The sequence below is a fragment of the Palaemon carinicauda genome, chromosome 19 (genome assembly GCF_036898095.1).
Source record: "Palaemon carinicauda isolate YSFRI2023 chromosome 19, ASM3689809v2, whole genome shotgun sequence".
Taxonomy (NCBI): domain Eukaryota; kingdom Metazoa; phylum Arthropoda; class Malacostraca; order Decapoda; family Palaemonidae; genus Palaemon; species Palaemon carinicauda.
Genome location: NC_090743.1, coordinates 129,357,870 through 129,382,087, shown reverse-complemented (window position 1 = coordinate 129,382,087; position 24,218 = coordinate 129,357,870). Strand labels below are relative to the sequence as shown.

The 24,218-nt window shown below is 51.0% G+C and overlaps 1 protein-coding gene across 2 annotated transcripts in view; it reads left to right on the top strand.

Moving 5' to 3' along the window:
• The first annotated feature begins 198 nt into the window (after nt 1–198).
• Nucleotides 199–24,218, top strand: part of Mtl (Rac family small GTPase Mtl) — a 45,611-nt gene continuing 21,591 nt past the window's right edge. Inside the window, exon 1 of one of the 2 annotated variants that reach the window (XM_068393980.1) lies at nt 199–281. The gene's annotated coding sequence lies outside the window, so the exon portion shown is untranslated. Of the gene's footprint in view, nt 282–367; nt 560–24,218 lie in introns of those variants that run through there. The other variant, XM_068393981.1, reaches the window with a different exon arrangement.

Genomic DNA, 24,218 nt, shown 5'->3' with positions numbered 1-24,218 from the left:
AAATCGTATCTAGTATTTATCATGGATCTGTTATCTATGTTTAAGCTATCGAATTTATTATGAATATAGGATATTATAAATACAAATTAAAATACAAAATGAAACTTAATGTAAACAATTTCAGTAACTGATATAACTATTATTAAATTACGAATTAATTATCTGTGTTGTTTATTTTAGCCCAGTCAAGAACCAACACGCAAGTTCCCGTAAGTTAGTCAGTCAGTCCACCTGGTCGAATCATGAGGAGTTGGTGACTGCCGCTGTTTCTTCTGTTCATGGTAATGAATTGGCTCATTTCTTAGTAATGACATACGTTTAGGAAAGACGTAAAAACGCCGGAGCTTTGATTTTGGGTGGAAAATAACACCGAATTAGACCTAAAACTAGTGCTAGAAGGACTTGAAACCCGACACAAAGTCGTTTGTTTACAAAATGTTTTCTGGACGACCCAACCCATCAACTCTAGGAATTTTGAACACAGACGAACCATTGATTGAGAGAGTCACGTCGGCACTTAGTCATTCCTTGTGGAGGTTTTCGTTTCGGTCGGAGAATCGTAAGTAACGGGGTGGGTTTTAAAGAAGGGCAGAAACACTTGAAGCCATAGTTATGGTACGATACGGTAGGTGACTCAATGCATAAACGGACACCCTGAAAGCTAAGTCTTAACTTGCTCAGTAGGAGTTTTATATTTATTAAGTTATAAAAATAATTATTTCAAGCTATATAGCTATTCAGAATTTTATTTTTAATCCTTTAGTTTACTGAAAGGTCTACTTGTTCCTAGTGCCTGGGCATATGGCCAAAATTCTATTTATTCTTTAGAGTTCTCTTGCTTGACGTTACACTCAGGCAAACTATTATATCTTATTTCTCTTCCGCTTGTTTTGGTAAATTTGTTATAGTTTATATAGGAAATATTTATTTTAAAGTTGTTATGGTTCTTAAAATATTTTATTTTTTCCTAGTTTCTTTTCCTCACTGGGCTATTTTCTCTGTTGGAGCCCCTGTGCTTATAGCATCCTGCTTTTTCAACTAGGGTTGTAGCTTGGCAAGTAATAATAATACAAGTTGGATTTTCTCTGCCTATGTCTGCTGTGGTTGGTAAATCTTTACCCATGTGCCTTCATGGTAAACAGGCACCCATCCTGTTACTTTACAGTCGTTTGCCACAAAATTTTGGGAGAATTGACTTCATCGGTAGTTGATGCACTAATACTGGTCAATATTGAGTTGTAGTGGCACAACTCCTTTTTTCAAAGTTTGAAAACTCTTAGTCATGATGATGAAAGAACTCGCTGTTGAAGGATTATTGTATTATGCGTCTAATGCAATAAATAGTTTTCATATGTAAAAAATTCTTTATTGCATACATAGATAACCTCTTCACTACATATTTGACAAATTAAGTTCTTTTCCCCAAAATCTTTTTAAAGGAACTCTATATGATAAAATTATAAGACATACACAGAGTATGTAGTAATAATAGTTTTGTATTCTTTATTACAAATAGTGGTGCTCGACAGAGCCCCTATTCCTTAAGATATTAAATTTTTTATAGTACCGGTATACAATATTCATATAGAATATTGTGAAACTAACCTCAAAATAAAAGGAGTCAAAACAGGTTTAATTATGCTAACAGGTCTGAAATGTTTTATATGATTTTTTTTTCTAGTTCCCTTCAGACACGACCATCAGTGGCCTATCAATGTCGTCTTCATAGAACAGTAATTGGTTCTTTCCTGCATGACTGACATGGCTCACCATATCGTATGCTCAAAATCAACAGTGGCACTCTCCATAGCCACAGTATTTGATAAATCCACATTATCTTGCAGCACATGCCTAAAGTCTCTTTTCTTACAGAAAGACATAAGACAGAATAGGAGAGGGACCTGTTTAGGTCTCTCCAGATTTTACAAACCCTTGTATGGAATAAAGTTGGTAAAACTCCTTTCGCACCACTTTGAATTTTGAATCTATAAACCAGTATTGATATTTGGGAAGGATTCCTAATAGGTGGGTAGTAGCTAAGATGAGATGATGATTGCCTTGCACATGATTGTCACTTAGTAGAAATGTCAAGTGTAAACCACAACTGTTGGATCAGTATGGCTTTTTTTTACGTCGGTGTCAATTGCCAGTAAGTTTCTTATGTTGGAGTTGATTGGCAGTACATTTCTTTTGTTGTTGTTGATTAGCAATACGTGCAAGATGTGCATGGTTCAAAAGACTTTGGTAATTTTTTTGTATCCAAATGTTTCTTCATTGCCATTGATACAAGGGTATGTTGGCAGGGCAGTTTGAAATTATTAGTTGTTCCGTAACTGGAATACAAACCACGCTATTCATAAGGGGTTATACTTTCAGCAGAGCTAAAATGACAAACCATTAAAATTTAGCGAAGATTAACTACCCACACCGCTAGTTAGCGGGGGCGGGGGGTAGGGGCTTAGCTTGCTACCACTCCCACTCACACACCTGTGATTTAGCTCACTTTACTTTTGGCTCGGATGGAGAGCTGTTGTTTCCGCTCTTCCTCCTCTCCTATTCTGGACTGCCATTAATTTTTGTCTAACTTACTTTTTCTTATTTACATCACTATATATATATATATGTGTATATATATATAATATATATATATATATATATATATATATATATATATATATATATATATATATATATATGTGTGTGTGTGTGTGTATGAAAACATTCTTAATGTTTATTTGTTCCAACACTGTTACTTACCTAGAACTACCTTCTTAGGAGTTACTGGTTAACTCTACCTAACCGACCAGCTTTTTTGTATAGTTTATCTACCTCTTCCCGTTTTCTACGGGGTCAACCTCTGTCAGTGTGGTACGTGCCCCGAGGCGACCCCGGGGTCAGAGGCAGCGTGCTAGCTCAGGTCGAATCGCCAGTAAGTTTCTGGTCGCGACGCGATAAACATCACGCCGCGCTCTCTCTTACCTTGTGCGACCCTTGTGTCCCCTGATCCTTTGTGCTTACCGCGTGTTGCCCACGTGTTTTCAATTTCACTTTCCTGTTTCATCCTTGTATCTCTTGGTGTGTTAGCTTTGTGTTATGGAGCATCCTCGTTGTTGCCCTGGGCCTGTGGCTGGGATGTCTTGCGGGGCTTTCCTCTCCAAGCCTGAGGTTGATCCCCACTCCCTGTGCTCCACGTGTAGGGGAAAGCGCGTTCCCCTACCTCTACGTACCCGGAGTGTACTAATTGGACTGAGATCCAGTGGGTGCTCTTCAGGACGAAGAAGAAGAAGGCAGCTAAGAAGATGCCTAAAGATTCCAGCATTTCTTCGCCTGTAGGTTCGCCAGACGACTCGGCAGACCGTAGCGCCCGTCCTTCTTTCCCTACCCAGCGTAGGGGACGAGGTAAGTCCGTTGCGGGGAAGAGGCCCATTGCCCTTCCCCAAGAGTGTGATATTTCTGTGGGGGATGTGTCCAGTGTGGGGCCTGAGTGTAGTGCAGAAGTGTGGGTAGGAGGCGAGGGCCTGGTGCCCGCAGGTCCCGTCGCCTCGGAATATCCAATGGGGGGTAGGCCGAGTGCCGATACTTCCCCTGCCTCGTGGCGTGTTTCGGGTGCTTCAACCGCCGGGGGAGACACGGAGAAAGGTAGTTCGTCGTCTTCGGACCTCGCCACGTGGGTGAAACCTAGGACTCCCTTCAGGTCTCCCGTTAGAGAGGATGTAGATCAATGGCTCTGTAAAGGGCTCGCGAGGTCCCCTCTGGCTCACTCGGCTACGCTACCCCCCCGTGTTTCTGCAACCACCCACACCTGAGAAACGACGTGATTTTCCCCCCACGCTCTTGGACGTGTCGGCCGGTCGGAGAGCTCCGTCGTCGTCGTCATCGGACTCTTCGTCATCAGAGGACGAAGACAGGAACCTTAGCAAAAGGAAGCGGGAGAAATCCCGCAAGAAGAAAAAGTCTCGTTCCCGCTCGATGCAGGGTAGGAAACGGTCGAAGTCCTCTAAGAAAAAAGCGAAGAGGAGTAGGTCAAAGGACTGGGTGAATGTCACAGTGTCCCGGAGCGAGCTGTTTAGGTTTTCCACAGCCGCGACCGCTCAGGGTGGCTCCCTAGAGCCTCGCCTTCATTGTGTCACCCTCCTAGCTCCTCCTTCGGACTAGCCGCCCGGCATGAGGGCTCGAACCGGGACCCCCGTGTACTGTTTAAGCCGACGGTAGCCTCCGCCCCTTCTTCCCTTAGGAAGGATATAAGGAGTATGAAGGAAGGCTTAGCGTTGACCACGGGCACCTTGGAGGCCTTCCTTAAGCACCAAGGGTGCCCATCGGTCCGCATGGATCCCCCATCCACGGAGCCCCCCGTGGAACAAGGTACTCCCATGACGGATGCCTTCGTATCCACGGGGCAGACCATACCACTGGCAGGCTCGGAGGGCGTTGGTACTCCCATGACGGAAGCCTTCGTCCCCACGGGGCAGCCCGTACCACTGGCAGGCCCGCCGGGCGTTGTTTTTCCCACCGTCACGGCGTACCCCCGTATGGAGGAACTGGTGACGGAAGACCTGGTGGAAGGAGGGGAGTGCTCGACAGACGACATCTCCTCATACCGTAAGGTTCTTGCCCTTATTCGAAGACACCACCGGTTGGATGAGCCCAAGCCCTCAGCTGCAAAGGCCGTAGTTTCCGGACTGTCCAGGATGATCGACAGTCTGGTACAGCAAAAGCCATCTCTGTCTCTCCCTTTCGCTCAAGACTTGAAGTTGGGGATGGAGCAAATTGATGGATACTTGGCAGTTCTAGCAGAGGCCCCCAGAAGCCAGAGTTCCTCCAAACTTCTTCCGGGCCTGAAATCCCAGAAGCGTTGTTACGTTCCCGAACGGCATCGCGGTGGTCCCCGTGCGGTGGAAGCAGCGGTGACCGCGCTGAACCAGGGAGCCTCGGAAGACAGGGCATCCACGGCCCCCGTGTGCTTTTCCCCGTCGGAAGCATCTATGATGGAGGACATGGCTCAGGACCTGGTGTACGTGTCCTCCTGGTTGGATTGGTGGTCGTGCGCTTTGGTGGGGTTTCAGGCATCACACGACCTCTCCCTCCCAGAAAATCAGGCCATGCTGAGGGATCTTGTTAGCTCTGGGGGCAAGGCTTTTAAATTCTTATCGTCCCAGTCTCTGTCGGTAGCTTCGAACTGGGTCCTGAGAAAAAGGGATACAGTACTGAGCAAGCTAGTGCGGAAGTTGCCGGATAGGGAAGCAAGGAGACTGAGAAATTCCTCCGTGTGGGGAATGACATTTTCCCCATCAATTTGGTGGAAGATACTATGGAGAAGATGAGGAAAGTGAGAGAAGCGGATCCTAGGCCCCCGCCTATGAGGAAGGCCACGTTTAGGAGAGCCCCAACGGACGTCCCTCACTCCTCACAGGCCACACCCTTGCTGCCCCGAAGAGAACCTCCTTCAGCCCCCTGGCTTCAAGCCTCGCAACAGCCCACCCCTAGGACCACGGCAGGCCCTCAATCAGCCTACAGACCCTCCTATGGTAACGCTAGGAGAGGTAGATCTGGCCGCTCCTCCAGGAGAAGGTAGGAAGAGAGGCCCCCTACTCCTGCAGGAGCCCCTTGTAGGGGGATGCCTCAGACATTTTTGGCAAGCATGGCGGGATCTCGGTGCGGATCCCTGGACGGTGACGGTCCTGAAGGAGGGCTACAGATCTCCGTTCCTAGAAGAGCCTCCCCCTCTCATCCCAGCCCAGAGTGCCGATTGGCTGGTTCCAAAGGACCCCTTGAAGAGGTCGGCGCTACAAGAGGAAGTAGCGTCCATGATCGACAAGGGAGCTTTGGAGACAGTGGAGAACCCCGGCCCGGGTTTCTTCAGTAGGCTCTTCCTTGTGGAAAAATCGACAGGAGGGTGGAGGCCAGTCATAGATCTCTCAGCCCTCAACAAGTTCGTCTCAAAGACGGATTGTTCCGTAACCGAAATACAAACCACGCTATTTACAAAGGGTTATTACTTTTAGCGTAGCTAAAATGGCGAGCCATTAGAATTTAACGAGGGTGTATTACCCCCGCGCTAGTTAGCGGGGGGGTAGGGGAGTGGTAGCTAGCTACCCCTCCTCCCCCTCACACACAGGTGAATACTCACTTTCACTTTTGGCTCGGACTGTGACAGACGTCTCTGTCTTGGTCCTCGCTTGGCAGCCATTGTCTGTTTTGTCTTTACTTAATCGCTTACTTTTCTTTTACTCAATATATATGTAAACATGTTTTCATGTTTGTATATATATTTGAGTATAGAAATAGTGAGTTTCCTTTTCAGATGTGTGTGTGTAGTGTACGATATCTACGTGGAGGCCTCGGCAGTTAGGCCACCACGGCCTAATTTTATGGGTTGCGATCGAGTTTGACTTCGGTCTTTCTCTCTCTCTCTTTCTTGAGGTCGTTCACCCTTTTACTATGTTTTTACTACGCCGTTGTAGCTTCCTTCCCGTGTGGGTGGGGTTGCTACGCCGTACATTTTGTCTCAATTAGTTTATGAATCTAATTGTAGTTGTTAATTTTTCAGCTTGTAGAACGATTCCTTTCGGGGTTTTCGTTTTTTTCTTTAGTGTTCATTCATTTTTAAATTACATAATTACATAGTTACATAATTATGATTGTTATAATTCTGTTTTGGTTACAGCTCTCCTTCCGCGAGTGTAAGTGGTTGTGAGGGCACGTGCCTGTTGTGTAATTCTTGTTCCTTTTCCTCGGGATTCCTCTTCGGAGCCTTCCCGGGGGAATGAATGTGTACTAATATTATTTGTTTTATTTTTTTACAGTTACCGATCTAGTTCGTTTCTGTAATATAGCAACGGTGTGAGCTGTCTGGTTGAGTCCTGGGGATTCGGCTGTTGCTGCCTCCCCCCTTGTATTGTCGTCAGGGGCGTGTCTCCTTCTACTGGTAGTACTCCCGTGTCGACGGACAGCTCTCCAGTTCATTTTAGAACAGTCAGGAGGCTTGCCTCCTTGGGCGGATAACTTTCCTTCCGAGGGAAGTTTTTTCCTGTCCAGGCTTGAGCTTTTCCTCTTTTGGGGGGTTCTTCTCTTGCCTTTTTTTCGTGCGACTATGCTCTTGGTGCTGAGCGGTCGCACCTGCAGTTTCGCTCAAGGGGCTGGGCAACTGCAGGAGCTCCTCTTCGGAGGATTGCCCCTTTTAGGTCACTGGCTGACCAGTCTCTTCCACGAAGTGTTTCTCTTTCGTTCGCGAGAGAGTACACTCATAGAGACTCCTCTTCGGAGGTTTCTTCTGTTGCTGTTGCTGTTGGCCTCCCTCGCCGTAAGGCCCTCCGTCCGCCTCGTCGTAAGGGCCTCTCATCTCCCTATAAGGGTGCTTGAGGCGCCTTTTTGAATCTCCGTTTGCAGCCTACAACTTCTTTTTCTCGATCTTCCGTCTTGGTGCAGATGGACAGCAGTCTAATCCCGTCTTCCGACGGGCAACGGTCTTCCCGACGGACAACGGTCTTCCCGACGGACAGCGGTCTTCCGACGGACATCAGTCTTCCGGCGGACAACGATCCCTTCGGGGCAAAGGGTTGCCCCCACGGGGGTTCTTCCCTTGCGTGTCAGGGTTTCCCTGCGCGCCCTTCTGTTCGTCAGCGCTCTCCTGTTCGTCAGCGCTTTCAAGATGATCTTCCCTGCGGTTCCTGTTACGTGCCCTGTGCGCCCACGTTCGCCCTCGCGATCTAGAACTTCGGTTCAGGTCGGGGTCAAGGACTCTTCTTTGCGCAGGCTTCCACGCGTAGCCTTCTGCTCGGCAGCGATCATCAGCTCGTCAGCGATCATCAGCTCGTCAGCGATCATCAGTTCGCCAGCGATCGTCAGCTCGTCAGCGATCATCAGCTCGCCAGCGATCTCCGGATCGCCCACGTGTGTTACAGCTGGCACGCCAACGTTCTCCAACACTTCTGGAGGAACATGGTTCGCCAGCTACTAGCTCAACTGCGGATGCTGATCGCCATCGCGCGACCCTCAACTGCGGATGCTGATCGCCATCGCGCGACCCTCAACTGCGGATGCTGATCGCCATCGCGCGACCCTCAACTGCGGATGCTGATCGCCATCGCGCGACCCTCAACTGCGGATGCTGATCGCCATCGCGCGACCCTCAACTGCAGATGCTGATCGCCATCGCGCGACCCTCAACTGCGGATGCTGATCGCCATCGCGCGACCCTCAACTGCGGATGCTGATCGCCATCGCGCGACCCTCAACTGCGGATGCTGCTCGCCATCGCACAACCCTGAACGATTGCCCGCTTACGCATGCTGCTCCTCATCGCACAACCCTGAACGATCGCCCTCTTGCGGATGCTGATCACCATCGCACCCTTTCACGCGATCATTCACCTGCGCATGCTGCTCGCCATCGCACAACCCTGAACGATTGCCCGCTTACGCATGCTGCTCCTCATCGCACAACCCTGAACGATCGCCCTCTTGCGGATGCTGATCACCATCGCACCCTTTCACGCGATCATTCACCTGCGCATGCTGCTCGCCATCGCACAACCCTGAACGATTGCCCGCTTACGCATGCTGCTCCTCATCGCACCACCCTGAACGATCGCCCTCCTGCAGATGCTGATCACCATCGCACCCTTTCACGCGATCATTCACCTGCGCATGCTGCTCGCCATCGCACAACCCTGCACGATTGCCCGCTTACGCATGCTGCTCCTCATCGCACAACCCTGAACGATCGCCCTCTTGCGGATGCTGATCACCATCGCACCCTATCACGCGATCATTCACCTACACATGCTGCTCGCCATCGCTTACCGCCAGCGATCTTCTTCACCTACGCGGCAGCACGATCCCTCGCCGTCACGCCCATTCGCCTGCGCGCCCGCGCGATCGCTCGCCTGCGCGATCGCTCGCCTGCGCGCCCGCGCGATCGCTCGCCTGCGCGCCCGCGCGATCGCTCGCCTGCGCGCCCGCGCGATCGCTCGCCTGCGCGCCCGCGCGATCGCTCGCCTGCGCGCCCGCGCGATCGCTCGCCTGCGCGCCCGCGCGATCGCTCGCCTGCGCGCCCGCGCGATCGCTCGCCTGCGCGCCCGCGCGATCGCTCGCCTGCGCGCCCTCGCGACCGCTCGCCTGCGCGCCCGCGCGACCACTCGCCTGTGCGCCCGCGCGACCATTCGCCTTTGCGCGACCGTTCGCCCTCGTGCGACCATAGTTCGCGGCGAATTCCACAGCCGGTGGTAGCAGCAGGGACGCGTGCTCCTAGGCGGCACTCGGGATCACCTCCATCCAAGCACAGGTTGGTAGTGCAGGACGAAGACAGGTCAGTACAGCATTCTTCCCACCTTCTTTTCAGGCAGGAACCGTCGTGTCCTCTCCAAAGGATCGCCCGATCCCTTTCACCTTAGCGAGGATTTCGGACTCTGTGTCCTTGGAGCAGCAGACATGGTTTGATCCGCTGGCACGGGCGTTAATGAGGGTTATGAAACCAGCACTCACCGGCCAGGGTAACAAACCAGCGGCTGTCTCTCCTACGCTGAAGAGAAAGAGAGGAGTGGACTTCGTGGTGACTTCCCCCAGGGCGAAGTTGGTTCCCAAGAGGTCGGTCTCGAGGGTCCCCTCTCCTGCACGAGTACTCTCTCCTTCTCCCGCCCTGGAAGGATTTTTGGCGGGGGGGCTTTCCGTTGAAGATTTCTCCATCGGACAAGGGGTGACTGCTTACCTCTTCCTCTGGGAGCTTACCAGGTTCTTTCCCTCCTCGGTTACGGCCCGAGGTTTGGTTCAAGGAAGCTACAGGAAGATCAAGGGTACTTTCCTCCTCTCGAGCTCAGGCACCTTGGCCTTTCGTCGTTAAGTATCTACTTGCGGACAAGCTCGATGTTGTACCATCTGGACGCACTGACTGAAGGCTTCCTTCGGGTGTCTCATCTGTGGAGGTCAACGACCTCAGACACCCTTCCATCCTTGAGAAGAGTTTTGTCTTTGCCCAAGGACAGAGACTTAAACATCTGCTGTGCGGAGTAAATCGACTTCCGGTTTCACTCCTCCAAGGCGCTTTCTTCCAGACTCTGCAGGGCTCCAGCTCCCTTTTCTTTCAACCACGTCGGCCTAAGTTATCGGCTACGACAACTGGGACAAGGTGTCCAATTGCAGTTTCCTCCTGTCAGGAACAGATGGCACGGGAGACTCCCCCGGGGGGGCATAGTCCTAAAAGGAGTTCACGAACTCTAGGATTGCAGGTTTTTTCGCTGGGAGGATGCTTAAGGTTACTCATCCGAATGACAGCTTCCCGATGCCCATTCCCGCACAATCTCTGTGAGTAGCCAAGGATATCGCGCCTGCCGTCTCTGTCAGCGAATTCAGTGTCTCTGAACCTCTATGCCATAGCATCAGCAGAGTTGCCCGGTTGGGCAGAATGATCCATACCTTAGGCGAAGGTCTTCCTTAGGATCATCGACGGCTTCACCCCCGGCCCCCTCAGTCGATCCTTTCTTGTAAGGAAGGATCTGAGAGGGGATGTCCATAGTCGACCTCTCAGCCCTGATCAAGTTTGTCGAACAAACTTCGGCCAGCGTAGACCAGCAGAATCGATCAGACTGGTAACGAGGCGACAGGACTCCTTTAACCCTGGATCGGAAGGACGGGTACTTTCAGTTTCCATTCCATCCATCTTCCAGGGTGCTCGTCGAATTCAGCCTAAACTGCAAGTATTCCTGCTTATGATGCAGTGTGGCTATCCCGCCGTGGCATAGCAGGTTTGTTTCCCCAGAGAACTCTCCCTACCTTCCTCTTGGCCGCTCAGGTGCAGACTTCCGCCTCCTCTGCTGTTTGGAGGGCTGGTCAACTCCGGTAGGCTCGGGTTTCGACCTTCTTCAGCGCCGGGAAAAGCTTCCGAATGCTGACCATGAGTGTGGGCTCATGGTATTTTGCTTGGAGCCTTCTCTTCCTCTGCCTCAACATCTGGAGTATCTGGCCATGATATTGAGTCAACCGCCTTACCACGTTGGAAACCCCGCTTCTCGTCCGTCCAGCGAGGTTAAGCAACGTCGGTACTTGGATGAGTGACCACCTGGGGACGCCAGATTCTGTTACCACATCCTCCGAGCCTTCCTTTCGGTTGACTATGGCAAGACTGAGGAGAGTCGCAGTACCTGTTCTCAGTCAAGCAGAGTTTTCAGCCCTACCTTGGAACGTTTCCTAGTTCTTCTTTCCTCATTGACCCGTTTATAGTCCGAACGGTCGCCTCAGGATAAGTTCCATGTGGGGCGATCCAAGTTCCGGTGGCTTCAGGCAATGTTTAACCGGACTCCCTGGCCCTATGGGACCAGCGGAACTATTAAACCTGCAATGGGTGTTGACCTATGGAGCCTCTTGATGGTAGTGGATATTCTCGTCCTTTCCCCACATTCTTGATGCGGTTCTCGGACTCGTCAAAGGAAAGGGGGGGGGGGCATGTTCCGGTCCAGGCCTATGGTCAAGACCTGAAGGATACCTCTCCATCATTCAGGCAGGCTTAAGGGCCTTAGTCTGGCCCCTCTTCAGATCCTACCGCTCCTGCCAAGTCGCCCCGTTGCGTGTCGACTTCATGCTAACCAGCAGGGGACGCATTTTCACACCTTCACATCTTGCAGTAGAGATACCGGGATGATTGAGATTCTCTCAATTCCACCATCGGCTCTCTCATTCCAGGCAGGGGAATGTTTCTCTCAGACTATCCGAGCAGAGCCTCATAGAGAGAGTGTACCTAAGGGTCTTTGACCTTGGGTAACCAGCAAGTGCTGGTCTGGGGGACCTGATCGCGACAGCTTGGAACCTCAAGCTTCCGCTAGTTTTCCCCCCAGTCTCAGACCCCGAGACTCTGGCAAGATGCATTCCGGTGATGGTGTGACAACTTCGACGCCTGCGTCTTCCCTCCTTTTTGTCTGCGGACAATGGGTCTCAACAAAACCAGGTTGTCTGTCAACCTTTCAATGGGAGAGCTCCACTGGGACTATGCGCAGAACGGTTTCTGGACCCTCTGCTTCCCCTGACGGAACTCCCGGGAGAGCTTCTCCCACGGCGCAGACTACTCAAGCAACCACACTGCGACATCTCTCCCGAACCGGGGCGTCGCTTCGGCTTCATGCCTGGAGACACTACGCTTCCTCCTCTAGAAGAGACAACCCGCTACAGTCGCGGTACGGAGGTCGCGTCATCTGCGATAGTCATCCACAGGGGTCTCCCAGGCAAAGTGAAGAGTCTAAGGTGGTTGGTGCCGTGGGAGATATACCTCTTCCCGTGAGGCCTCTTCTCCAGCAATAACGGTCTTATTGCCTTTCGGCGGGAGGAAACTCCTTTCCGCTCTTGGCAATGAAGCCTGTCGCTCAGCCTTTCCCTGACCTTCAGGCTTAAAGGAATAACTTTTTCCTGCCCGCTGGATCTATCCTCGCTCATGCGAAGCTAAGATCGTCCCTGCCCTAGTCGGAGGAAGACCTCCAACTTGGAGCATGGCTCGGACTTTTAGTCCTTTAAGAGATCTTCTCAAGACCCTTTTACGACAGGCCTCGGATTGTATTCCGCCTTGGGTCTTCTGCTCACTCTGGCCACGGCCAGTGTGTAAGCAATCTTCTTGGTCTCTTACTACTCCCCCCCTTTCTAAGGAAGAGGGGAAGGCAACATTCAGGCTCGCTCCTGAGTTGTTGGCTAGACTCAGAATCTGAGGGTCCCGACCCTTCGGTCCGATTCATTCAAGATTTTGAGTCTCCATTCTGTGTCTGATGTCCCAAGACCTTCTCTTTCTTGCCAGTACAGGAATCGAGAGGTTAGCGCTGGGAACAGCTGCAGTTTGGCCTCAGTTGCAGCCGATTTGGGAACACAAGGAGGACATGGGGGGAGAGTCACCAGTATACCTCTTCAGCCCGGACTCAAGGACATTCATCTCGACCTGTCTTCAGACCCTCCCCCGTCACGTCGCCCTACAGCACGATGTTGGATACATCGCAACGTCCCTCGCCTTCGAGTAATACTACTCTGTGACGCAGGTGCTACAAGCTGGAGTCTGGAAGCGTCTGATGACCTTCGCAGCCCGCTTCCTGCAGGGCGTGACCCACAGGAGTCTCGATACGTTTTCTATCGCTCTGTGGTGGCTACACAACAGCTGGTCTAACCTCAGGCTCCTTTTTGGACAGGTAGCAGAAGGTTGAGGGCATTGTTATCAGGTTTTAGTCTGCATGAACGAAAGAAGTATGTCTGGCCCTTACTTCTTTCTTCATCATCCCCTCTACGGGGAAGCAGCATCCTGGTCTCTGCATAGCTGACCTCGAACCTCTGCAGGTAAACCATGCTTCCTTGTGTTCCGAGTATTGAGTCAATACTGTCGCGTCCCCCATACCCTGACGAGGTGGTATTGGGAACGTCCTAACCCAGAGTTCCTTCTGGAACTCCAGGTCAACTGCCTAGGACGGGTCACACTTCTTCCTTCACACACAAGCTTACGTAGGCCACATGGTTCCTTGCGGTGCAAGGAACTTGTGAGGTGCAGGGACTCCTTTTCTCGAGTGCGACTCACTCGGATTCTGAGTCCCCGGGTAAAGCCAAAGCCAGTATGGCTGGGGACTTTCCACCCTTCCTAAGGGATAAGTCACCCTTTGTAAATAGCGTGGTTTGTATTTCGGTTACGGAACAAATGACAAATTCGAAGATAATTTGTATTTTTCCTAACCATACAAACCTTAGCTATTTACACATATTTGCCCGCCAGCCCTGTCCCCCAAGACAAGTCCTACCTCTAAGTGAAAGTGAGTATTCACCTGTGTGTGAGGGGGAGGAGGGGTAGCTAGCTACCACTCCCCTACCCCCCCGCTAACTAGCGCGGGGGTAATACACCCTCGTTAAATTCTAATGGCTCGCCATTTTAGCTACGCTAAAAGTAATAACCCTTTGTAAATAGCTAAGGTTTGTATGGTTAGGAAAAATACAAATTATCTTCGAATTTGTCATTTTCAAGATGGATACCCCCAAGACGGTGATCGCAGCCTTTTGAGGGAGGGGGATTTCCTCATGTCTCTCGACCTCAAGGATGCCTATTTTCAAATCCCCGTGCACCCCTCCAGCAGGAAGTTCCTCAGGATCAAGTGGGAGTCCAGTGTCCTGCAGTTCAAAACCCTGTGCTTCGGCCTCTCGACGCCCCCGCAAGTGTTCACGAGTGTGTTTGCTGCGATCTCGGCGTGGGCACACGAGAGAGACATTCGACTACTCAGGTACCTGGACGACTGGTTGCTGCTTTCTGCCTCAAGGGAACAACTGAAGGAGCAAGGCGTTATGTTGCTCGACCTCTGCAAGGTGTTAGGGATCACGGTCAACCTAGGGAAGTCCCAGCTAGTCCCCAGCACCAGGATGACTTACTTGGGGATGGTCCTGGACACCCAGTTAGTAAGGGCCTTCCCCTCAGAAGAAAGGTTAGCCAACCTAGAACGTATCCTTCAACCCTTCCTGACGGGAAACCCAGGAGGGCCAAAGACTGCCAGAAGTTACTGGGTCATCTGGTTTCCCTGGAAAAATTAGTACCGCAAGGGAGACTCAGGCTCTACCCGGTACAGTGGAATCTAAAGGAGTCGAGGATCCAAGGCAAGGAGCCCCACAAAGTAGTGCTAGTCCTCTCGAAGACGAGAGAGACCCTTCTTTGGTGGAGCATCAGGTCAAACACAGAGAAGGGAATGCCCTTCGCCTCCGACCCCCCGGAGATGCTGTTGTTCACGGACGCATCGAAGGAGGGCTGGGGTGCACACCTGTTAGGAAAATCAGCAAAAGGGCAGTGGTCCAGCGAGGAGGCGTCTCTCCATATAAACATCCTGGAGATGATAGCAGTTCTGAGGGCGTGTCGACAGTTCATACACTAACTACGAGGGAACACTGTGGCGTTAATGTGCGACAATGCCATAGTAGTGGCGTATGTAAAGAAGCAGTGAGGCATGAAGTCAAAGGTCCTCTGCGCCCTAGCCACGGAACTGTTGGAGTGGGCCACAGAAGAAGGGATGGAACTGACGGCAAGGTTCATTCCAGGAAAGAGGAACGTGATGGCCGACGGCCTCAGCAGGGCGGGTCAAGTGATAGGTTCGGAGTGGACCCTACACCCGGAGGTAGCTCGAGCAGTCATCCCACTGTGGGGCTCTCCAGTGATAGACTTGTTCGCCACACGTCTGAATGCCCAACTCCCCATGATCTGTTCTTCAATCCCAGACCCGTCAGCAGCGTTCGAGGACGCCTTCCAACATCCCTGGGAAGGTCTCGATGTGTACGCCTTCCCTCCCTTCAGTTTGATCAGGCAAGTGCTGAACAGAGTGAGAGTGTCGTCCAACCAGTCGATGACTTTAGTAGTGCCCTGGTGGCCGGAGAGAGACTGGTTCGCAGACCTAAAGGAATTAGCTCTTCGTCCTCCTTGGCCGCTTCCGGACAGGCCATATCTCCTGCGACAACCTCACTTTCGCAGGTGGCACGAAAACCCTCGATCCCTCCGCCATCACGCGTGGAGGTTATCGAGAAGCTCCTGAAGAAAGAAGGATACTCATCGAGAACCGCGACAAGGATGTCTGGTTATCTACGGCGTTCCTCGGCAGTTGTCTACCCGGCGAAGTGGGCAGTCTTCCTGAAGTGGTGTGCATCCAAAAACATCAGGCCCTTAGGGGCGTCAATCCAGGACATTGCAGACTTTCTGGTGTACCTGAGAGACGACGTGGGTTCGTCCATCCCGGCCATAAAAGGAGTTCGAGCAGCCCTAGGTCAAGTCTTCCTCCTTAGGGGCATTGACTGCCTCAAGGCACATCTCGATGCTCATCCGCTGTTTTGAGCAATCATGTCCCCCCAGGAGGTACGGGTTCCACAGTGGAACTTAGCAAGAGTTCTCAAAGTTCTGTCAGAGCCGCCCTTCGAACCTCTCAGGGACGTATAAGACAGAGAACTCACCCTTAAAACAGCTTTTCTTTTAGCCCTGGCCTCGGCGAAGAGAGTTAGCGAGTTACACGGCCTCTCTTACGAGGTCTCACACTCCAAAGGATGGAGGGAAGTTGTCTTTAGGTTCGTACCCAGTTTTGTGGCGAAAACGCAGAACCCAGCGTGTTGGGATCCTCGGTTCGAGGGTTTTCGGTGCCAGCCATCCCTCGATCCGACAACCCGAAGGATCTCCTCTTATGTCCCGTGCGAACTGTAAGAAAATACCTGGAAAGGACTGCAAAATATCGCCCTCAGATCAAAAATTTATTCGTCTCAACAGGCCAGGTGAAGAAACCGGTCTCGAAAAATTCTATCTCTTTTTGGCTGAGACAAGTGATAAGGAGGGCCTACGAGACTTCTGGGACTTCTCTCCCTGGAAAACCAAGACCTCATGATATCAGGGCTCTGAGCATCTCCCTGGCTTTCGAGAAGAACATGGCTGTGGGTAAGATCCTGAAGGCTGGGACCTGGTCTAGACAGTCCACCTTCACGGAACATTATCTAAAAGATTGTACAAAAAAATCCTTGGACAAGTTTTCTATTGGCCCGATCGTGTTGGCCCTTTACGAGATCTAAGGTCATAGCCCCAGGGTAACCGGGGGTGTTAATGCCAAGAGACACTAGTTCCTTCCTTAACCTTACCCCTCCCGCTTTTCCTTCCTTCCCCGGATCGAACGGGCCAGGAAGATGATGAGAAGACCTTAATCACTGAAAAGAACACCCTTCAAGAAATTGGTTTTGAAAAGGTAAGCCATTTAGACACTAAGTGAGTTTTTTGGATAGTTTTCCCCTACTTTTCGTGCAGTTTTCAAGTGGTCTTAGAATCAAGACCTCCTTAGAGGTTCCCTCTCTCGCGTGCCTCCCCGTCGAATCCTGATCCCTGCAGGACACTCCCACCTCCTAAAGTGTAAGTCTCCTAAGAAGGTAGTTCTAGGTAAGTAACCGTGTTGGAACAAATCACAAATTTTTAAATAATTTGTATTTTAGAACGCTACCAGGAGGTTCGCCTCCAGGGGTGGACAACTTAACCTTCCGAGGGAAAGTTTACTCCCCAGGTGTGAGGTTGTCTCTCCCTTTCTAGGGAGAACTTCCCACATCTTAATAAATTCATCATCTCCGACTGCTGTTGCTGCCATCGCCTAGACTACTCTCCACCCTTGCTGAGTCTCTCTTCCTTAAGGGGCGGAGCATAGTCTTAGGCAAGTTTCTCCTGCGAAGTGTTCACCTCTCTCGTTCGCGAGAGGGGCCACTCATAGAGACTCCTCTTCGGAGAATTGCTAACTGTTGAAGGTCAGCTTGATGATTCACTGGCCCTCATGGCCATCATCCCTTCTCTCAGAAGTACGCCCATGGAAACACCTGATCAGCACTTCATCTTCGAGGAAGGTGGTTTCCCCCTTCCGAGTGAGAACTGCCTGCATCTTAATCACTTCACAGACTCCGACTGCTGTTCGTAGACGAAACTCCCCCCTGCTAAGTCTCTCTTCCTTCGGGGACCGAGCATAGTCTCGGGTAAGTTTCTCCTGCGAAGTGATCACCTCTCTCACGAGAGGGGCCAGAGACTCCTCTTCGGAGGATCGCTACTGCTAAGGTCAGCTTGCTGGTCCACCTGCCCTCATGGGCATCATCAGTTCCTGATCGTCCTACCAGCAGACATACCAGCGCAACCTTGCACTGCAGCTTAGTCCCAGGACTTCGGTCCTGGTCTCTTCCATGGACCTTTCACGGTCGCCATCGGTGGATGTTCGCCCTTCCAAAGGGCACATCTCAGTTCCTGATCGTCCTGCCAGCTGACCTACCAGCGCAACCTTACGCTACAGTTAGTCCTTAGATTTCGGTCCTGGACTCGTCTGTGGACTTTTCACGGTCGCCATCAATGGATGTTCGCCCTTCCAAAGGGCTCATCCCAGTTTCTGGTCGTCCTGCCAGCTGACCTGCCAAGCTACCAGCGCTACCTTAGTCCTTGGACTTCGGTCCGGGACTCTTCTGTGGATCGTTCCTGCTCGCCAATGATCTCCTGCACCTGCGTGCCAGTGCTTTCATACGCGACCGCGCTCATGCGCGCCATTGCTTCCGAGCGCGCCCTTACCCTTTCGCGGCACCAACAGTCTTCCGTGCGTGCGCCATGCAATCGCGTGCCTGTGCACCCGCCCTTGCGCAACTAGTCACGCGCTTCGGCGCATTCTAGGGAGACTGCACAAAACCCTATACGGTGCCTTACTGCGTGCCAGCGCTCACCTGAGCTCTCATATCCAGCACCCTCCTGCTCACTTGCGCTCACCAATGCGCCAACTCTTCACAAAGAGCCAGCGCTTGCCTGTTCGCTAGCACTCTTCCGCGTTTTCCTGAGCTCTCAGACCAGCGCTCTCCTGCGCAGTTGCGGTCTCAAATCCAATGCGCCAGCTCTTGCCAAAGAGCCAGCGCTCACCTGGGCAACAGCGCTCTTCTGCGCATTCACCGGAAACTGCGCTTCAGCAGAAACTGAGCACCAGCATCATCCTGTGTGCTATCACTCCAGTACTCTTCTGCACACTTGCACAATAGGCAGAAAAAATGAATAAAACTTTATGGACAGGTCACCATTGCCCCATTCCTCTCCCCGCGAACGCATAACATAGCCGCTGGGAAAAGAGGAAAGAGGTTTCATAGAAGGATTCAAGATCCTGATGATTCCATCTTACAAGGGGAATCAAAATGGGGAATCCTTGGTCCCTGTCTCTTCTGGAGTTTCCTTTTCCTTAACAGACCACCATTAGCAAACAAGAAAGCATCAACAGACTGATCTCTAGATCACTGTTTGCTGATGGCTAGTTTACGGTTTGCTGATCGCAAGCTCGCCGATCACCGGATCGCCAATTGGTAGCTCAGCTATGATCATTGACCTCTAGTCCTTCTGATGACTAACGATCTCCGATTACTAGCGTTCCAATCACCGATTGCTAGTCAATAACCAGTCATCAGCTTGCTGATCACTAGATCACCGATGCGCAGGTCATCTTTCTTCGATCATTGAACTCAGCTCGCTGATCTCTGACCAGCCCATCGTCAGCTTGCTGATCTCTGACCAACCAGGAGGAACCATAGTCAGTTTACTGATCTCTGACCAACCAGGAGGGACCATAGTCAGTTTACTGATCTCTGACCAACCAGGAGGGACCATAGTCAGCTTGCTGATCTCTAGCTCACCGATCACCGGTCCGTGATCGATCGCTGATCATCAATGGCTTACCATCACCAACTGACTATCATTAAACCATTCTGCTGTCTCTCAGGGCTCTCAAAGCAGATTTCCAACTCATTTATCGCCAACCTACCTTTGCTGACTGACCAGACAGCCTTCATCTGCCTGTCAGTTACCATCCTCGGCTCACAGACCGCCGATTCACTGATCATCGGCAATTTGCCAGCAGTTTGTGACTTGGACTTACTAGTCAACCTCTGCCCGTAGTTCCCTAGATCGGAAGGTATACAACATACTTCTCGCTACTGGCCGTTCGCTATCACACTAAAGTGATCGGCAAATGTTCCACAACCCTCATCAGCGGCTTGTCGACAGGGGACTACTTGTGAGCACTCTCCAACTGCACAGTAACCACGATACCTAACCGTTAACCATTGATTAACATTCGCCAGATTGATTCTATTCTAAGAAATAGCATTAATCCCATCAGGGTGCATGGTAGGGTTAAGCATTGCCTTCCTCCTGTTAGTTAAAGGAATTCTCTCTCAGGGAAGAATTCTTACACAGGGTATCGCGTCAGATCCTTTACGCCACGAGTCAAGACCCCAGCGTCAACAATCTCCCATGCAAAAGGATCCGCAATGAGCTGTCCCTTTGGGTCAATGTCCACACCATGTTGGAGTTCGAACAAGGGCTAAGACCTCAGGTCTTCATTTGCACACTGGACCTAAAGAACACATACTTCCAGGCCCAAATCATTCATCTAGGAAGGTTAGAGGATTCAGTCTAGACAAACAAGAAACACCAGTTCAGGGCACTGTGCTTCGGTATTTCCACTACACCCATCCTGGTCTCACAGGATCGGCTTCTGTCTCCTCCGTTTTGGACGACTGACTGACCTTAGTAGTCTCAGTGGCAACCTTGCATTACCACCGGAGCTTCTGAAGTCTTTTTACCAAGATCCAGTGATCAGGGTAAACCTGTGGAAGTCTTCCCTACTTCCCCCCCAGAAGACTGGTGTATCTGGGAATGATTCTAGACACCAATCTCCACAAAACTTTCTCAAAACGAGAACTCCCATCCCAGAGTGACTTGAGTCTGATTGGAATCAGGCCCTCAATCCCCCAGACATTCTGACCCCCATGGGACCAGAAGTTTGGACAAACCTCAATGGATGGGTGTCAGTCGAGAATCTGCAGAGTGGTATAACCTTCTCGTCCTTCCCCACCCCTCGGACTTCATGCTGTGCTTAGAACACATCAAAAGAAGAGAGGAGGGACCATAGTGCTGCACCACCCGACCTGAGCCCTCCGGACAGAGTCCGAAAATACCTTCACTTAACCTAACGGACCATTTAGTGATGTGATGGGCAACAATAACACACACCACATAGAGGCTCACATCGACAAGCAAGAAGGAACTTGCTCGCAGCCTCTTCCCATCTAACAGTATAAACACTAAGATGGGCCAAAGTCTGTTTGGTGCAGTTATCAGCCTGCTTCATTCCAGACTAGAGGATTGTGCTCGCCGACAATCTGTGCACAGCATCTCAGATAAGGTATACCGAATGGTCTTTGGATCACCTTGTAGCCGACAAAGTCCCGACTTTACGGGGTCCTCCAACTATGGATCTCTTCGCAACGCTCCTGACCCTCAGGCTGCCGTTGCTCCCCAGCCCTAGACCCCAAGGCTCTCTGGCAAAATACAGGCCAACAATGGTGGGTACAACAATGACATTTACGTCTCGCTCCTGTTTTGTCTGGAGAAGGGCACTCAAGAAGGTCAGAACATCGGTCAGCCTCTCAAGGACACTCATAGCTCCGCTCTGGCATTACGCAGAACGGTTTCCAAACCTTTTGCAGCTCCTGATCGAATCTCCAAGAGAACCCTCTCCACATCACAGACAACCCACTTCGACACCTACCACAAGCTATAGCTTTGCTATGATTGTACGCCTGGAGACTTCGCAGTACCTCCTCTCCCACAGAGGCTTTTCGCAATAAGTTGTGAAAAGGTTGTCTAGATATCTGAGGAATTCCTCAGCATCAGTCTACCAGCCAGTATAACTATTTGTGTGGTTGGTGTCATGTGAAAGTGTCTCTCTCCACCTGATACCTCTATTCCAGCAATAGCGGAATCCTCGAGTATATGCAAGAGGAAAAGACCCCCTATTAAGTTTCAACAGGTAAAGATGATCACTCAACCTTGATCCTTCACCTTCAAACTGAAAGGAAGGTACATCCTTTCATCGCTAGACCTTTCGTAACTCATACGGACTTACAACTTGCCTTTCTCCAGTCGGAATTGAGACCTTCCTCTCGGAACATGGTTCAAATGCTCCGGTCTCTAAAGAGACCTCCTTATGTTCCACTTCATCAGGCAACAAATTTTCACCTGGTTTAAGAATACAATGTTCCTACACACACTGACAGCAGCCATACGAGTCAAGGAACTTCATGTTCTCTCTTTCGACATCGCCCATTAATGAGAAGGGTGAAAGGCAATGTTCAGTTTCGTCCCCGAGTATGTCGCCAGACACAGTCTCCAGAGGTGACGGATCCTACACAAGTCTCCACTCAGTAACGGACGATCCTGATCATCCGTTACTGTACCCATGGTAAGGTATGAGACTCTACCTTAAGAGAGCGGCAACAGCCCACCTGGGTCCCTTCTCTTCTCATCAGCACTGGGAGAGACTAGAGGAGGATCACCAAAACATTATCTCAACATGACGACTCATGATGTCGGGCATCTCTGGTCCTTTTAAGCAGATTACTCTGTGACGTAGGTTTTACAAGAAAGGGTGTGAATGCTCCAGGTGACTTTCACAACCTTTCTCCTGCAAGATGTGACCCACAGGAACTCGATACGATCTCTATCGGTCCGGTGGTGGCTGCACAACAGCAGGTTGTATACTTTAAGCTCCTTATTGGACAAGTAGCTGAAGGTTGAGGGCACTATTACCCGGTTTTAGTCTGCGTGAATGAAAAGATTTGACTGGCTCTTATTCTTTTCTTCATCCTACCCTCTCGTGGGGAAAGCAGCATCCTGGGTTCTCTGCATAAGCTGACCTCAAACCACAGCAGGTAAACCATGCTCCCTTGTGTACCTAGTATTAAGCTAATACTGTTGCGTCCCCATACCCTGGCGAGGTGGTATTGGTTACATCAGGTTTTTCCTACAATAGACTCGGAATAGCTTTACCTAGACAGTCACACTTCTGCATGTCTCAGCACACAGCTTGCGTAGGCCGCGGACCTTGCGTAGCAAGGGTTTAGCGAGGGCAGGGACTCCTTATTTTTGAGTATTAACATACTCAGATAAGGAGCCCCAGGGTAAAGCCAAAAGCCAGATTGGCAGGGACTTGCACCCTTCCTAATGAGAGAGTCACCCCCTAATAAATAGCCTAGTTTGTATTCCAGTTACGGAACAAGTGACAAATTCGTTGATAATTTGAATTTTTCTAACTATACAAACCTTACCTATTTATACAAACTTGCCCGCCAGCCCTATCCCCCATTAAGTCCTACCTCCAAGCAAAGTGAACTAAATCACAGGTGTGTGAGCGGGAGTAGTAGCAAGCTACCCCCCCTACCCCCCGCTAACTAGCGGTGTTGGTAGTTAACCCTCGCTAAATTTTAATGGCTCGTCATTTCAGCTCCGCCGAAAGTATAACCTCTAATAAATAGCTAAGGTTTGTATAGTTAGGAAAAATACAAGTTATCTACGAATTTGTCATTTTCCGCAGCTTCTTAGAATGGAAGCTGGAACTCTTAATCATTTTAGTTTCTAAATCCATGTAAACATCAAACAATGTTTGTTCCAACACGGAAACTTACCTCGAAGTACTTTCTTAGGAGTACTGTACCTGGAATCTCCTCTCATCCGACCAGAGTTTTGTGTAGTTTACCCTACTTCCGTTTTCTGTGAGGGCTAACCTCATGCGGAAGGATACGTGCCCTGAGGCTAGGCCCGGGTCAGGGAGCGTGCTAGCTTGGGTCTCGACCCTCAGTAAGTTCTCTGGTCGCGTCGCGATATCATCTCGACGCTCTCCTTATCTCAGTGCGACTCTTTGTGTCCCCGACTCCTTTGTGTCCCGCGTGGTATCCCTGTGCTTTCCCTTTATGTCCCCGCGGTCTTGTGTGTTAACCTTGTCCTTCCTTTGTGTTCTCACGTGTTATCCTTGTCCTTCCCTTGTGTTATCCTTGTCCTTATTACCCTTTCCCGCTGCATTCCTGTGTCTTGCGGTGTTGCGATAGTGCGTGATGGAGCATCCCCGCCGTTGTCCTGGGCCTAGGGCCGGGAAGTCGTGTGGTGCGTTTCTGTATAAGCCAGAGGTAGAAACTCATTCCTTGTGCTCGTCGTGCAGGGGTAGAGTGTGTTCTCCGTCGGACACGTGTCCGGAGTGCGTTTCGTGGAGTGAGGTGCAGTGGGTACGATTCGGTACCAAGAAGAAGTCTAACAAGAGGTCGCCCTAGAAGGCTAACACCTCTTCGCCCTTTACGTCTCCAGAAGGACCGTTGGATAGTTTCCCTTCCACCTTCCCCTACCCAGAGTATGGGACGAGGTAAGTCCGTTGCGGGGAAGAAGTCAGAGGTTCTTCCCCAGGAGTCTGTTATACATGATAGTGGTGTTACAGCTTCTTTCCATGCAAGTGGACGGCCTGAAGGTGAGGTTAGTGGAGGTCCTAGAGACGATGCCCTGGTGCTCGCGGGTCGCGTCTCGTCTGATGATCCCATGAGGAGTAAAAATGTCAGTGTCTCTTCGCCCGCATCATGGGCATGTTTTTTAGGGACCTCCGCAGCTGAAGGCGCCCCCGAGAAGGAAGTCTCACCGTCGGTGGATCCCCTCAAATGGGTGCTTCCGAGGACGCCCTGTAGGTCTCCGTTGAGGTTGGAGGAAGGCCTCGGATCCTGGTTCCCTAGTGTAGAGCGCCCACACTCTCCCCCAGCACCACCGTCGTGAGTACCGGATGTGTTCCTGCAGCCCAATCCCTCCATAGGACAGCAAGTCGTTCAGGCGACCACTCTCCAGGCCCCTGCCCCTCGGACGTGTTACGAAGAGTCCTCCGATTCATCGGTAGCAGC